The 16191-nt window shown below is 32.2% G+C and overlaps 2 protein-coding genes across 2 annotated transcripts in view; one reads left to right on the forward strand and one right to left on the reverse strand.

The window, feature by feature from the left end:
• Positions 1-16191, reverse strand: part of LOC148273145 (uncharacterized) — a 301031-nt gene that overhangs the window by 179889 nt on the left and 104951 nt on the right. The window lies entirely within an intron of this gene.
• LOC148273165 (uncharacterized) overlaps positions 1-16191 on the forward strand; it is a 213515-nt gene that overhangs the window by 40925 nt on the left and 156399 nt on the right. The window lies entirely within an intron of this gene.

Raw genomic sequence — 16191 nt, forward strand, 5'->3', positions numbered from 1 at the left:
GATTTTTTCTTTAGTTTTCCATTTAAAGGAGTATTAATTGAAATAATTGTATTTTCATTATTAACAGCAATTTTGTTTATTGAATTTAATTCATTTTCGAAGTTAAGTTTAGAAAGAGAAACATTTATTAAACGATGTAACATTGAATAGAATGCGGAATGTTTTTGGGAAGTAGGGTGGTTGGGTAAGTTATCAATGATGATATCCGTGTTAGTTGGTATTTACAAGTATTCACAAATATTTAATAACATTAAGTTAAATTATTGATTGACAGTGAGCGAGAACAGTGTCTTTTTTTATTTATTTTTTAACTTTTAACAGAATATTTAACTAAGTCAAATGTTTTTTATTTTTATTTTTATATATCGTAATATCAGCGCTATGATTTTTTAAAGTTTTGTATTTCTGAAATAACTCCGCGTGTGACGTCAGAAGCCGTTCTATGACAGTTTTTCCAATTGATTCGTTTATTTATTTATTTTATTAGGTAAACAAACAGTATGTACACATATGTTGCCAATTTCTTTGTATATTAGAGTAAGAAACTCATGCACACACCAAAAAAATTGTTTACACTTAATACAATAATTTAAATTATGTTCAATATAATAAATGTAAAAGTAACGAAATGAAAAAATATTTATAAAATAATAATGTTAAATGTCTGCTTCTCTCAAAATTTCAATAATTTTTGACCTAAATTTACATACATTGTCACAAAAAATATCAGCCTCGGTAAATATATTGTTATATTGGTCGCATATTCTAGGTATTGTAGATTGTTTAAAATAGTTTGTTGACGCGTTTTCAGTGTAAAACAAAAGATTTTGTCTTGTCGGTCTAGATGGCACACGGAATGGAAGTCTTTCTAGTAGGTTAGGAGAATCAATTTTGTTATTAATTAATTTGAATAAAAATAACTGGTCCAACATTATTCTTCGATTTTTAAGAGAGTTTATTCCATGGTACTGCATACTTTCAGCATGATTAGAAAGGTTAATGTTTAACGTTTATGGTGACCAAACCGAATATCCTTCATAGCTCTTGTATCATTGGATGGTTCATATGAGCCAGTGACGTCATTAGAAGTAGTGCGTTTTTATTAAAATATTTTTTTTTTTTTTTCGTCCATTTTAGAGAAATTTCACCGTACTATTTAATGCTCTAACTTTAACTTTTTTTGCATCCAATTTCCCGTAGGTCTGAAGTTCCTCGTTATTGATTGAATTCCATTGTAATGATATTATTTAATTAAAAATACTAAGTACACTTCAACTTATATTGCCAGTCTCAAGTTCTCCCATTAGAGGGTGGAAGTGCTAATTGGTCGAAAAAATAAGGAAGTATTCCAATTTTCTTTAAGTAGTAACTTATATGTAAATTAAAGTGATTAGATGAATAACATATTTACGATTTATTTTATTTAACACTATCTTATTGGTGAAGTAAAAAAGGCGTTCGATTGTAAAAAAAAATAAATATAAAAACAAGCATATTATTTTTCCATCTTTTTTTATTGGTATCCAATTGAATTATTCTCCCATTTTTCCTGTTTTATTAAAACTGTCTTTCTTAAGTAGTACTTTCCTGTCTGTGTTTCAAAGTACTTCTAATTTATTTTAATTTCCGTCATTGGCAAAATATAAAAATACTGGTCACCTCGCCTGCACGTTATGAACGATCAAAATACGCTGCATTCAGTGTACCAATATGCAGTTTCCTATGCACCATCAGGTATGAATATGTATGATAACTTAACCAGTAAACAGTATTTTGAATTTGTACAAATTTTTGCGACCAGCAAGTGGATTCAACCCCTAAGTAAGCTGCAATTATTAACACAATACGATATAGATTAATAACAGTTTAGGGAAGGGAATAGAAAAGTCATGGCATCTACAGGGCTTATGACCTATCATTTAAACTAAAAAAAATAGAGGGAATGAAGGAATATGGATGCTGAAATATTGGCAGTATGGTAAATGTTACACAGTGTGAGAAGTCACCACTTAAACCAGCCAATGACAGATCATAAACCCTGTAGATGCCTGGACTTCTATGTTTCCTTCTCAAAAATGTTTTACCCCTCTGTTGCAATAAGTTTAAATATGAATAACTCCTTAGATAGGAAATCCAGCTGTTCTGCAAGCATTTGGACATACTCAAACATTGTTATATTAACCCTACTTGAACAAATCCACTATTAATCTAATAATTTCTTATCTAGAAAAGAGTACACATAATTTGTTTCGCGTTGTCAACTCGAGACAAGATCTGGACTTTTTTGGTGTAAGTTTTTCTAGATTTAAATAATCACTTAAGTATACCAGGATCTTATCTTGATTTAGTAATTATTATTTGATTTTTTGTCATGGATTTTATGATCTTTCATTGTATTTTATTTCATTGTACCTGTATATATTGTAAAAAGTTGTATTTAACATTTTTTAATAGACAAAAGAAAATGTTTTTTTCTCTAAAATGTTATTTATCTCAAAATATAATGCTCAATTCAATAATAAAACACCCTACTTCACTCAAATTTAAGGCAATAACCCACTTAACTGAAATGACACCAGAGAGTGGAACTGCAATTTGACATGCCGTAGTATTGGGTAAAAATATTTTGATATAATTGGTTATGGGTAGAAATGAAATTGAGTTTAGTAAGATTTTCTCTGCGTAATATAAATAACATTTCTTGTTCACCGGGTACCAGGAAGATTTTAAATGCATCCCATAATCTTTGTTTATGCTATCGGGATGTTTGTAGACCTCGATCGCCTCTTTTATCAATCGAGTTAGGTAACTTTTTGGGATCCTTAAGATTATCGTTTCGAATGTAATTTCACATAAAAACGTAGATTGTAAAGCACTTTAAATTTCAAATTGACAAGCTGTAGACAGCAACGACAGCGACACGTTACAAATCCTTATTACTTTATGTTACACATCTACAAGTATTTTACAAATAACATTAACCTCGATGTCCTAGATGATGAACGCTGTGATGCGATCGGAAACGTCGGAAAATAATACGAACGACACACGGCAGTGTAATAAAGAAAAACTTTTTTTCTTTCAACGCTCATCTTAGAGACCCCTAAATGTTTTACAAAAAAGAATCGTTATAATAATAATACGTAAACCACCCTTATTCTTAACTACGAGCTTTTTAGAAAGTTTAATGTTTTAAGAGTGGAGAATATTTACGGAAAGTGTTGTATGCTTTGGAGGCATACGGAGAGCCTTTCATCAGACCGTAATGAGAAAAGATTAAGACCAGGGTGCTTTGTTCTGCGGAGAATAAAAACTACAACGGGCAAACATCACTATACGTATATATGAAGAAATTTTTTTAATAACTACTACTAATACTACTACTACCAGTACGCCATTTCCCCATAGGGGCAGGCAGAGAGAATGGACCACTACACACAATGACTCGCCGACAATCTGTATTGAATGCCGCAGCGAGACTTATTTTCGAAATCTCTAAGTTCAGTCATATCACTCCACTACTTCGGGAACTACACTGGCTACGTTTTCCACAGAGGGTCGAATACAAACTCTGTTGGCTTACGTATAAGTCACTGCACAACTCTGCTCCGGAATATCTAAGGGAACTGTGCATTCCAGATGAACTAGCTGACAGGCGTCTCACGCTTAGATCAGCTACGTCTACGGCGAGAGGAAAAGTTATTATATCTCTACGCAAACAGCGCGCTAAATTTAGTGAACGCGCATTTGCGGTCACAGACCCTATGGCATGGAATGCTCTCCCAGCAGAGGTGCGAGGCTGTAATAGTGAAGTTATGTTTCGGAAAAAACTTAAAACCCACTTGTTCTCTAAATCATTTGAATAAATCCGTAGCACGTGACAACAAAATAAATTATTTTAATTAAATTACAAATTTAAAAGCTTCAATTAAATTAATTTAACAATAGAATCACTACGTTAAGCGCCCTTGAGGTATTTTATTACGAAAATGGCGCTATATAAGCTATCCATAATAATAATAACACGTCTATCCTGGCATATATTCCTAATTTCTTCCTCATTCATACATCTTGTCAGACATGCCCTTCGGTTCTGTCAGCTTTTGACATGACCGGACTTAAGATTTTGGTTTATCTGATCACGCCACGTCTTCCATGGTCATTTTTGTCTCACGTTATCGTTCATTTTTACCATATTTACTTGTTTTGCCATTTTTTTGTCGTCCATACGTTCTACATGACCAAACCATTTGAATAATTTACAACAAAATCTACGGCAAGAAAAAAAATACCAAAAATTTAAGAACAATATAAATTAATAAAAAGTTTCTTTCCACAGTTAACATTAAATGCATGGAAGTATATATGTAACGTTTGTATTATAAAATTAGGTATATACGCATATTATGTTATGTATAAGTCTGAGTTTATAAATTAATTTAGTTTTTTTGTCATTTTCAAAAGTGTTAATAGGTACCTACTCGTATTTTTAAAATATGTATTTAGCTCATATACTTATTATCATCTACTTATTATTTTTATTTGTTAGACAGTATTGTTTCTGTGTTTATATTATTTTAAACACTTGTCAAACACGAGAGTTTGACTCTTTTTTGGCAAGTTACAACCTTAATTTAAATGTACGTATGTACCTTAAAACGGTAAATTCTGGTTTCTCCTTTGACGTTCGACAAGTTAAATCCGTACAAAAAAATATTTCTACAGACGCAACTAAAGCTCTGGTGAATGCCTATGTATCTCGTCTCGCGTCTAGTCTAAAAATTCATTTATTCAAACACTACATTCGGAGATCGAGCTTTTGCCGTTGCCAGCCCCTCTGCTTGGAATCAATTGCCTTCAAACTTACGAATCATCGACAGTCCCAGTCAGTTCAGATCCCAACTAAAATCTAATTTCTTAAGATTATCATTCCATTAATTTTAAATCAAAAAATATAATACGTCGTATTAGTTTAGTTACAATGTAAGTTAAAGTATACAATTGTAAAGCGCTTTTGTAGTGATTTTCACAAAAATGGAGCTGTATAAATCAACCAAATGTTATTCTTTAGTTTATGTATCTTCAATTTTAAAACAGAAAATATAATTTTTCATTTTAACTAAGTTAGAATGTAAGTTTTATTGATTGTAGTTATGCAGAAAGCAGCCAGCCATAGAAAACAGAAACTCAGGTAATAGCGCCTTTAAGAAACGAGTGAATAATCAAATCCACACAACAGTAGAAATGTTTCTGACTTTGAAAAATAATAAACGACATTAGGTTTTTACATTACAAACAAGAATCAAATCCAAAAATGTTTGAGTATGTCCAAATGCTTGCAGACTGTCTGGATTTATTCCCTAGGGAGTTATTCATATTTACATTTATTTCAATAGAGAAGGAAAACATTTTTGAGAAGGGAATGTGGAAGTCTAGGCATTTACAGGGCTTATGACCTGTCATTGCTGGTTTAAGTGGGCACTTTACACACTGTGTAACATTCACCATTCTGCCCATGTTTGAACATTCACATTTCCTCAACTCTTCCATCTGTTGACTTTTGTGAAGTAAAAGAGCGCCCAGACTTCTATATTCCCTTCTCAAAAATGTTTTCCCTCTCTGTTGAAATAAATTTAATTAAGAATCAAATCATTTATTTGACCAGTTTTAATGATTTTTAAAGTACCGTAAGATTTTTCTGGTGCTGTGGGTGTTTTTTGCAAAAAGAAAAATGCTGTTTTTGTGATCGACACTATTTTCAGAAGGTGATTTTTACTGTTTTTTATATTGTTAGAGGTATAATTTAGTATTTTATTATTATGAAATTATTATTGTAGAGAAGGATTGGAACTCTATTCCTTTCTGTTGCAGAATAAATTCACAATGCGAATGCTCCTGGTAAAGGTGTCTACCACGTGACATTCTTCGTGACTTCCCTTCGTCGCCACTTGGGGGCGCTGCCGGCACGATAACTAGTACCACGTGACCCTAGCGTTCACAGCGCTCCAAAATGCTCGTTATAGTATAAAAGCAGTCTAGCTGTTTTTAGCAAAACATAGAATTGATCTTACAGCACCCGATAAAACCAATATCTCAATTCTTCGAAATTGTGAACCGGCTGCTTTCTGCATGTTCAATTGAGCCCTTGCCCCAAATAATGTTGTATCCAACAAAAATACAAGTTTTGAGTTATTGATGGAATAATGCTAGGTATGTTATTAAATATCTTTTAAGATAATAACTATGACAAACTAAAATTACTTAGGCACGTAGCAACGTTTTAAAGTTATTGATTTGTGGAATAACGTAGTATGTTGTTTAACAAAATGGCGCCGCCGTCTGTCAGTATTACAGAGCTAGGATTAATTAATGGAAATAGACGGAAAAAACGGACATTTAATGCTTTAAACTGAAGAGATGTCAAAGCCAAAATACCTAAATATTATCAAGCCTGCAATTAACCCACCGAAACAGGTTTGTGGAATAATGTAATATACGATTTGACAGTTCTGTTGATCGTATGACAATAATAATATTATGACGTCAAACAAAGATTGAAGATTACTGATGCCATTTGGCTTTAGCTCTCTGCTGATGATGCCACCACAACCAGAGCTCAAACCTCCCACAATGAATTGGAGTTATGGACCTCCTACAGCCTTCTACCATCTTTTCATGGGGGATGGGGAAGATTGGCTACCATTTGGAAAAAATTTATTCAGTTTAGAAGTTTGGAATTCACCCCAATGCACTCAAATCCGATACATATAAAGTCAAATAAGCTTAAACATGTGTGAATTTATGTTAAATGAACATGCTGCTTTTTATAAGCCTCTATTGAGTCAAGCAGAATAACAAAAAAACATTTTGCGGAATAATGTTATAAGTGAAATTTTCATATACAACATTTTTCCACCAATTCACATTGTTTTTTTACAATAATTTTTATTTAATTGCTTTTCTTCACAACTTTTATTTTTAAATTGTTAAGAATTATATTTTTAGTATTTTTAAAATATAAATGTTTTAAAGGGAACTGGTTTAATTTTTTCTATTTTTCTCAAAACTAGAATATTGTTGGATACAACGTTATTTGGGGCAAGGGCTCAGTTTTAAAGCGCCCTTGAGGTGATTTTTCACAAAAATGGCGCTGTAAAATCAGCCAAATATTATTTTTATTATCATTGATTGTTCTATTTTTATTTCTATGCTTTTTACGCAAAATGAAGATTATCAAATAAAAAAAATAAACGGCCGCAAAAATCTAAGAACTTAGAGCTCAAAAACGTGAATTTCAAATTCATTCACCGGCATAGTGGATCACGCCCTTAAGCAATTACGTATTTTTTAGCGCTCTTTCTGCGTCCGCCTGGGAATTTAATAAAGGACTCAGCCATCTGTCCTAACGAATAACGATATTATGATTAGCTCTAGTAATCAAGTACAGATGTCAGGAACAGAAGTTGGACATCGATCAAATGGAACAATCTGTTTACTGAGTTATTATGCCGCGTCATACACATTTATTCCATTTTGTTCACTCCCCGATGAAAATGCCTGAAAGTGAGAGAAGGAGAGTGGAGGCTGCTGCTGTTCTCGGAGTTCAATGTTAGTGGTGAAATTGAACCACCTTACCCAACCTAACCGAATCTGACATTCTCCTCAAATTTGCTCTCTCAAAACTCGGAAGATTGGTGTTTTGAGTTAAAACTAGAAAGGTGTCAGGATCGCACCCATGTATGAATATTGGCGTTATGCATATTATATTCACGTGAGATTGACTAAAAAAAAACAAACATAACAAGGCCTCAATTGAACGTAGTTAATTAGAAAGCAGCCAGCCATAGAAACGTGAAACTGAGATAAAAGCACTTTTGTGAAAAGGGTGAATAATCAAATCTACACAACAATTGGAATGTTTTAGACTTTTGGCAAATGATAAACAATGATTACATTAGTTTTTTTATGTTACGAACAAGAATCTAATTATGTATTTGACCTGTTTTTATCTATTTATTATTTATTTATTATATACATACGGCCTAAGCCAATTACAACAGTTACATGAAGAAACATAAATGCAAGAAACTAAACAAAAAGAACATAAAACTATTAAGCAAAGACAAACAAGTGCAAAACAATAATAGTATACAATATATTCAAAAAAACGAAAGATCAAAAACTTTGAGCTAAACCATGTCAATCCAACTTCGTCCCACACTGTTTAGTCGCGAAGAGATCTACGAAAAGCCGGAAGATCTATCCCAAAAAATTCCAAGTCGTGTGATGAATTGACTAATCTACACATTCTGGACATTGGGGCATAAAAACCAAAGTTGCTCTTAGAAGATTTTATAAATAGCAGATTTTGACTTCTGGTGACACGGTTGCGAACATGAAAAGAAATTGATTGCGACAAAGATGGGACATCACTTAAAGCATTAAGTATTTTGAAAATGCATATAAGGTCCATCTTAGTTCCACGCCTCTCCAATGAAGACAGATTAAGTCATTGCTCTATTTCAAAATAAAAATAATTACCCCTTTGTAATCCGAGCAACCATGCCTCTTTTATTAGAAAACGGTGTTGGACAGACTCGATATGGTTAATATGAGTCCTGTAGAATTGAGACCAAATAGGAGAAGCGTATTCTAGATGGGGTCGAACTAGTGAGCAACAAAGAGTTTTGATGGTATTAATATTTTTATGATTTTTAAAAAACCGTAACATTATTCTAGTGCTGTAGGTGTTCTCTGTAAATTGAGAAATGCCAATTTTGTGATCGATACTATTTTCAAAAAGTGATTATAACAGTTTTTTGTACGAAAGCGACCTGGCAGTTTTTAGCAGAACATAGAATAGACCTTATTGCATCCGATTATACCAAAATCTATTTTTTTCAAAATTGTATACTGGCTGCTTTCTTCAAAACTACGTTCAATTATGAACGCTATCTTCATCTGTATTTTTTTTTATTTGTTTATTTTTCCATAGATTTATTATTTACATGGAAATATAATTTCAAAAATACATTTTCGAATAATACATCTTAAAATTAAACTATAACACAAATTGGGAAAAATGCTCTCAAAGACTTGAGCTTCTGAGCGTGGGCCATTTTTTTTAAATATCAAAAAGTTTATAGCATATAAATATGGCATGTCATGACCATGAAAAGAAAAGAAATAGTAAAGAAAAACCTGCTGATAATATGCTGATATTACGAAAACATGATTTATTTGCACTATGTATTTATTTTTAATTTAAATATTTATTTTTATTTTTAAAGAATGTATCTATCTGTTCCTTCCATGCTAATCCATGACCTTAAACCTACTATAAACCATACCAGTGATTTAATGTTTTGTAGTTCCTTTGTTAGAAGATTGAAGGATGTTGGACCAATATGTAAGGAATGCTTCTGTGCAAACTAAGTTCTCCATCCTGGAACTGACATTGCACTTTCGGATCTATTACCAAAACAATTAAAATTATAACTTAACAATTCCCTATTCAAGTAAACATTTTGCGGCACTGAAGTGCGTATAATTTTCTAAAACAAAGGAGTCCACTCTCTAGGTATAATTTATTACTAGGAAATAGTCTATATCGAGACAGTATACCTAACTTCTGTATCTTTCTATCGGTACCTTTCTCGGTATGTTCTACCTACTTGCCATATCGACATCATATGATCAAAACGAACCAATGAATGACCGCAAAAATAGGTCCGCGATCCTTACTTCATAAACATTTCAAATAGTTCCCATTTATATTTTATATAGGCTTCTGTGATAGAAAGTCCCATCTTCAAAGCAATAATAAACTCAAATTAATTCCAATTCAAGCAAAAAATGCTTGCTTGAACATGATTTTTGAAAAACTTTTGACACTTGTCAAAATTTGCTCAACGATAGTCTGTATTTATCTACCGAGCGACTACAAAGCTGGCTCCTTTAACGTCTCAATACGTTCTCTCCGGAAGATAGTAAAACAGACGGAAAAAATATAATAACTAATTATTTTTCTTATAGTGACAACTTTCTTACGCCTATATACTCTTATTTGTTAATAGAGCAGAATCTACCGACATTATTTTTCGCATCTAGCTACTCGTTTTTAGAAACTGACAGTTATGTCAAAATATAATTCGACTTTAAAATAGACATATTTCTCTTTTATATTTTGAATAGGCTTTTGAGAAATAAAGTGCCAACCTCAAAACGATTTAAAATTTAAGTTCACTTAAAAAAAAATTCTCGGTAAAACAAAATTTTTGACACTTTTAATGCGTAGATAAACGTATTGAGGGGTTCTAGACCCGTCGGTATAAACCGATGTACTTACATCAAAACTTGATGGTGGGGGATTGGTTTTGTATCTTAGTAGTCGGTTGGGGGTCAATGCGGAGATATGAGTACCGTGACGTACGCTTCCCCTTGTTTCGTATCAATGTACCTTTCCAAAACTTGAAGGTGGGGGATTGGTGGTGTATCTTTGTAATCGCTAGAGAGAATTTATGTTCAACTACACCATCGAAGTGAAAGTATGACGTCTTTATCTTCCCATCATAATCGAGGCCCAGGTCATTACTTCCCACCATTTTTGATCGCATAAAACTGAGCAACTATTTAAGAGCTAGGCAACACAGACCATTTGTTCTTCCAGAATGCAGGACAAACTTACCATTGTTGATGCCTGTGGGAAGAATGTTTGGTCTGTTGAACAGCCTACCGAGAGAGGTGGATCTTTTTCATGCTGGGATTACCAGTTTTAGACTCTTTCTCTCTAATTATGTATCATAATGTCCTTTAGTGACTTATACCCGTATGCAGAGACAAACCTAAAGGTGAGGAAAGTACCTTCTATTGCCTTCACCTTCGGGTTATTCTCAGCATTTGAAATTAGAATGTACTTTCCTCACCTTAAGTTTTGTCTCTGCATACGGGTATTATTCGTCTTTATTTACTATTATATTAATAGTCTTCAAAAAAAACAATAGAATAATTGAAGAAATATGGATGTTTAAACATGGTAAATGTTACACGGTGTGTAAATTGGCCACTTAAACCAACCAACGACTGGTCAAGAGCTCTGTAAATGCCTAGACTTCCAGATTTCTTTCTCAAAAATGATTTCCCTCTTTTGTAATTTGTTAACATTATATTGTAACCAATTCTCCTCTATGGATGCAAATCGTACACCTCACTAAAGCCCAAAAGACCACAATGCTGAGTTTCGAGAATAGATGTCTCTGAAGAATTACGGGTGTGCGGTGGTTTGACCTTGTAGGAAATGAAGTAATAAAAGAACGGACGCAGCAAACTCCGGCGACAACTGTCATCAAGTGAAGGCGATATGGTTGGCTTGGCCTGAGGATGTTTGTAGATCTATTGCAACGAGTCATCGTTAATTAATTCTCGTCCTCCAAGCCCAGGTCTTTAAAGAACCTGGCTACTGTGTGAAGGCCAAGTGTTTTTTTTTTGCTTAATCTCATCCTCTAGATCTAGATCCATTAATACTTATTTATGGTCTTTCAGAAATTTTATTTGGTTAATTGAAATTTTATTTTTTCATGTACTTAAATTGTTTGTTGTTTTATAAGTTTATATGCCAAGTATTTTTTAATGATATTATTGTTCTGTATAATATTTATTTAACCCTTTTTATACATGCAAGGGCGGGCATATTGCCTTAAAGCAATTTTTTCATACCTACCCAAACCGTTCAGTTTGAGAAAATTACAAGTACATGGACATATTGAATCTTACAATTTTATCCAAAAATTAAAAACCAATATTAAGAAAATAAAAATACACAAAAAGTTAACACTATACTATGAAGAGAGGAAAGGGGATCAGAAGGAAAGAAGAAAGATAGAAGAACAAATTACATATGTATTTAGATAGTGACATTTCAATCTTGACTTAAATGTAAATAAAGAAGGAACGACTCTAACATCAGTAGGCAGATTATTCCATAATCGAGCAGCTACTATTTATTTATTATTTATTTATGCTTTATTAAGTTAGTTCATAGCATTTTAAGAACTAATATAAACTTTTAAAAATATTACAATTTTTTTATCAAAATTTCTCAATTACATATTTTTTCAAATTAATTTTAAATATTTCAATTTTATCTATTTCTTTTATTTCTTCAGGTAACTCATTGTACAGCTTCAATCCCTTGTACAATGAGTTTTGAGATTCTGTTTTTTTCCTCATTGGTAATCTTATCTTTTTTTTACCCCTTGTTTCATATGTATGACATTGTTGGTTAAATTTTATTATTGTTTTAATTTTATTCATCCCCTTAATTATTTTATGTATAAAAATTGCCACATTATATTTAATTTGTTGCAAGCCAATTTCTTTGTGCATTCTTTCCACATTAGAATATATAATTTTTTATAGTATAATCCTCATTGCCTTATTTTGAAGAATTTGTATATTTTGAATTTCTCCTTCATTACATAAAAAAAGAATAGAAGAACAGTAATTTATGTGTGGACATATTATTGTTTTATATATAATAACACTACTTTTTAAATCTATTACATTTCGTAATCTTCCCATAAATGAAATAAAACTATTGTGAAAGAGAAGGCAAGAAAATTAGAGCGATGAAAGGGTATTAAATGGGTGTTCTTGTCACTAGAACGAAAAGATAGTTCGTGTTGTGATAGAGGTTGGAAGAGCTCTTTCAGATAAACAGACGAAGTGGAATTTTTTTAAATATTGTGAAGAAGTGATATAATGTGATAATATGTAAGGCGACATGTTTTTAAAGGTTTATGAATAATATATTCTTCTCAACTCAGCACAGGATTGTGGTTTCACGAAGTTGGGATTTGTGTCTCAATAAATGTGAAATATATGTATTGTAAAAAAAAAATGTAGGGGGCGAGGTCTTTTACACCCTCAGGTTTAACCAGTGGTCCCCCGAGGGTGCGGCTTATTTTATAATATAAAGCGTCACATTCAAATAAAACATGAAAAAGTGTTTTCTCATACGCACTGCAGATCATATAAAAGTTTCAGAAAGGTTCATTCTCTCAAGGTTTTAATTCAATCTGCAGTGCCCTGGGCGGGCTCCAGTGATAACCCTCACTTGATTTCGGCTAAGCTTTATTGGGTCGAAAGAAAACCTTTGTAGTTTGAATTGAATTCTATGATAAAATATTTCAATATCACTTTGCCAAATATCATTAAACGAGTATGATCTCATTATTCTCGATAAAGAGAAAACGTATTAGATTATTACTACTTCTACTACTACGTCATTTCCCCGTAGGGGTAGGCAAAGCGAATGGATCGCCACAAACGTATATTCTGGTATTTATACCTAGCTTCTTCCACATTCATACATCTTGTCATACATGTCCTTTGGTTCTGTCTGCTTTTGACATGACCAGAATTAAGATTCTGATCATGCCACGTCTTCTTTGGTCACCCTCGTCTCACGTTACCGTTCATTTTCACCATAATTATTTATTTATACATTCATATGCTTTTCTTACAAACTATAATTAATATTATTAATATTTAAAGCATTAACTTTGTGGTCAAACATTTTACTAAATGTTATTAAATATTTGTAAATAACTACTACCTGACTTTTCTATGTCTACCGGTTTCGAGACGTACTCGTCTCTTCGTCAGGACACCAATTAAACCAACATGCAAACCAACATGCAAAACCCACTATACACCTTCACCATAGTTGTTGTACAAAATATAAAACTATCATGACATGCATTTTAATAAGCACATGCATATGCATGTGGGTTTACAATTGTGTTTCAGTTTTTTTTTTCTTCAAAAATCTTATAACAATTAACAATGCTCACAATGATAAATAAATATGTTTAATGGCATTTTAAACGATTTTAATTTAAATAACTTAATTACTATGCAGAATATAAAGTTATTTCCAGGATGAATACACGTTCCTTTTATCTGTCCCGACAAAAGGAAATTTCTGGGATACTTTTCAGCGCGATTCCAAGTTTTAATTCAGTCATTAGAGTCAAGTTCTGAAATTAAAGTAAAATAACTCAACCCCTTGTGTCAGATTGGAGGGCACTCTCCAGGGTGAAAAATTATTGCGTTTAACAAACTCCAGATAGGAAAAGTTTAATCGGTCTATTTGGCTATCAAACCCGAAAGCCTAATTCTATAATTGAAGCCCCTGTTTTAAAAATATTAAATGTCACAAACCATCAATTTTGAGTAGTGTTTAAGTTGATTATTATAATTTTATAATCGTTATTTTAATCATGTAATGAAAGAATATCATAAATGCTACAGAAATCATACAAAATTTATAACGTTAATAAATTTAACTGAGAGGAAAAACATTTTAGAGAAGGGAATATGGAAGTCTAGGCATTTATTATTTATTCATTTTTCCCACATTATAAACAAAGATTATTAATAAAAATAATGCGACCTCACTGGAGTTACCCGTGCTGAGGACACTTTACAACATATTTTACAAAAATATTATTTTTACAGAGATAATTAACAAAATGCTCAGACCGTTTTTCACACTGCGTATTTATAATAATATTTGCATTAAAAAACGCACAATAAAATCATCATCATCGTTCCCTTTCCACACCTAACGGTGCATAGGACACTGCATTGGCACACCAATCGCAGTGTATCTTGATATTTTTTGTAACATGAAGGTAAGATGATCAGTCTTATGCTTTAGGTACCAGACCAGGGACTAAGAAATATTCTAGTGTGAGAACACCCATATAAATAAATATTTCACATCAACCATGTCAGGAATCGAACCCGAGACCTCTTGCATGGCAGGCTAACGCGATGACCATTACACTACGAGGCCGACAAAAAACAAAAATATAACATAAACTATACATTTGTGGAACAGTTGATTCAATATCGGTTAAGGCGAATGAGACAATACATTTTACTTCTATCCGGATCTACTATCTATTTTATAAGGCTTATGGCCTGTCATTGGTTGGTTGTCATTCTGCTCATATTTACACACCCACATTTCCTCAACTCTTCCATATTTGGACTTTTGTGAAGTAAAAGAGCTGAAACCTAGATCATGTACAGACCTTTAACGTAGGCAAAATGGTAAATATTACATAATGGCGGCCTCCGTGGTGTAGTGGTCAAGACGCTTGACTCACGCTCGGAAGGTTCCGGGTTCGATTCCCGGTGAGAACACAAAAATCAAAATGAATTTTTCTCAAGCCTGGGTGTTCTGTGATGTAATTCACCACTGTAATTGGGCCTACTGGCCTGTAGTGGTGCAAAAATAAATGAAAATGAAAATGAAAATAATGTGTAGACAGGTTATAAGCTTTGTAGATGCCTTGACTTCTATATGATTTGTTTTGTAATATGTTAATATTAACAGCTTCCTAGAAAGGTAATTCACTCCTTGTCTCCAAAAATTTGGACAAACTCAACATTTTGTTTAAATTGAAATGTTTTAATATTTGATATAGATTTCGTATTTAAACGGAGAGCCCATAATTTATTCTGAAGCTATTTAATCACAAATTTTAACTTTTGCTAGGGTAAAATTTAGCAGGCTTTATTCGCTAAAATATAAAATTGAAATATTTTTTCGCAAGCTTTGCTTTCTGCGTAATTTAATATTTTATTCGGATTAAAAAATTAAAGCACTATAGTTTAAAATAGTTTTCCCTTCATCAACCCCCCCTGAATCTTTCTCTTCTGTGAAACTGGTGTACCGGGTTCGATTCTTACTAGTAAGAAAAAAAAAAACCAAAAAAAAATTTTCAACCGGGCTAAGGGTTTTGATGTATTTTTTCTAACTTTTTTACTTATTCCCTCTTTTTTAATTGATGAAAAGTCTATAATTTTTTTTTATTTTTATTTTTAATTTTTTTATTTTCTTTTATTCAGGGAACATACAGTTCAGTTACAAAGTTTTATATTTTACACAATTAGACTTAATTCTAATGGACCAGTGAAGTTTCCATATTATAAAGCAATTGTATGTAAGGTTAATTATGAAAGTATAAAAAAGAGAAAGAAAAAGAAAAACATCAATGAAAGTTGTTTAAAAATTAATAGCGGATAGCGGTAGTTACAATTTTGTTTTGTAATATTTGTTAAAAGTATAAGGAATTTTCTTCAATTTTTCCAATTGTCGATTTCTGTACTGTTATTGAA

Source organism: Micrasema longulum, unplaced genomic scaffold (genome assembly GCF_059751315.1).
Source record: "Micrasema longulum isolate JH-2025_06_02 unplaced genomic scaffold, ASM5975131v1 h1tg002062l, whole genome shotgun sequence".
Taxonomy (NCBI): Eukaryota; Metazoa; Arthropoda; class Insecta; order Trichoptera; family Brachycentridae; genus Micrasema; species Micrasema longulum.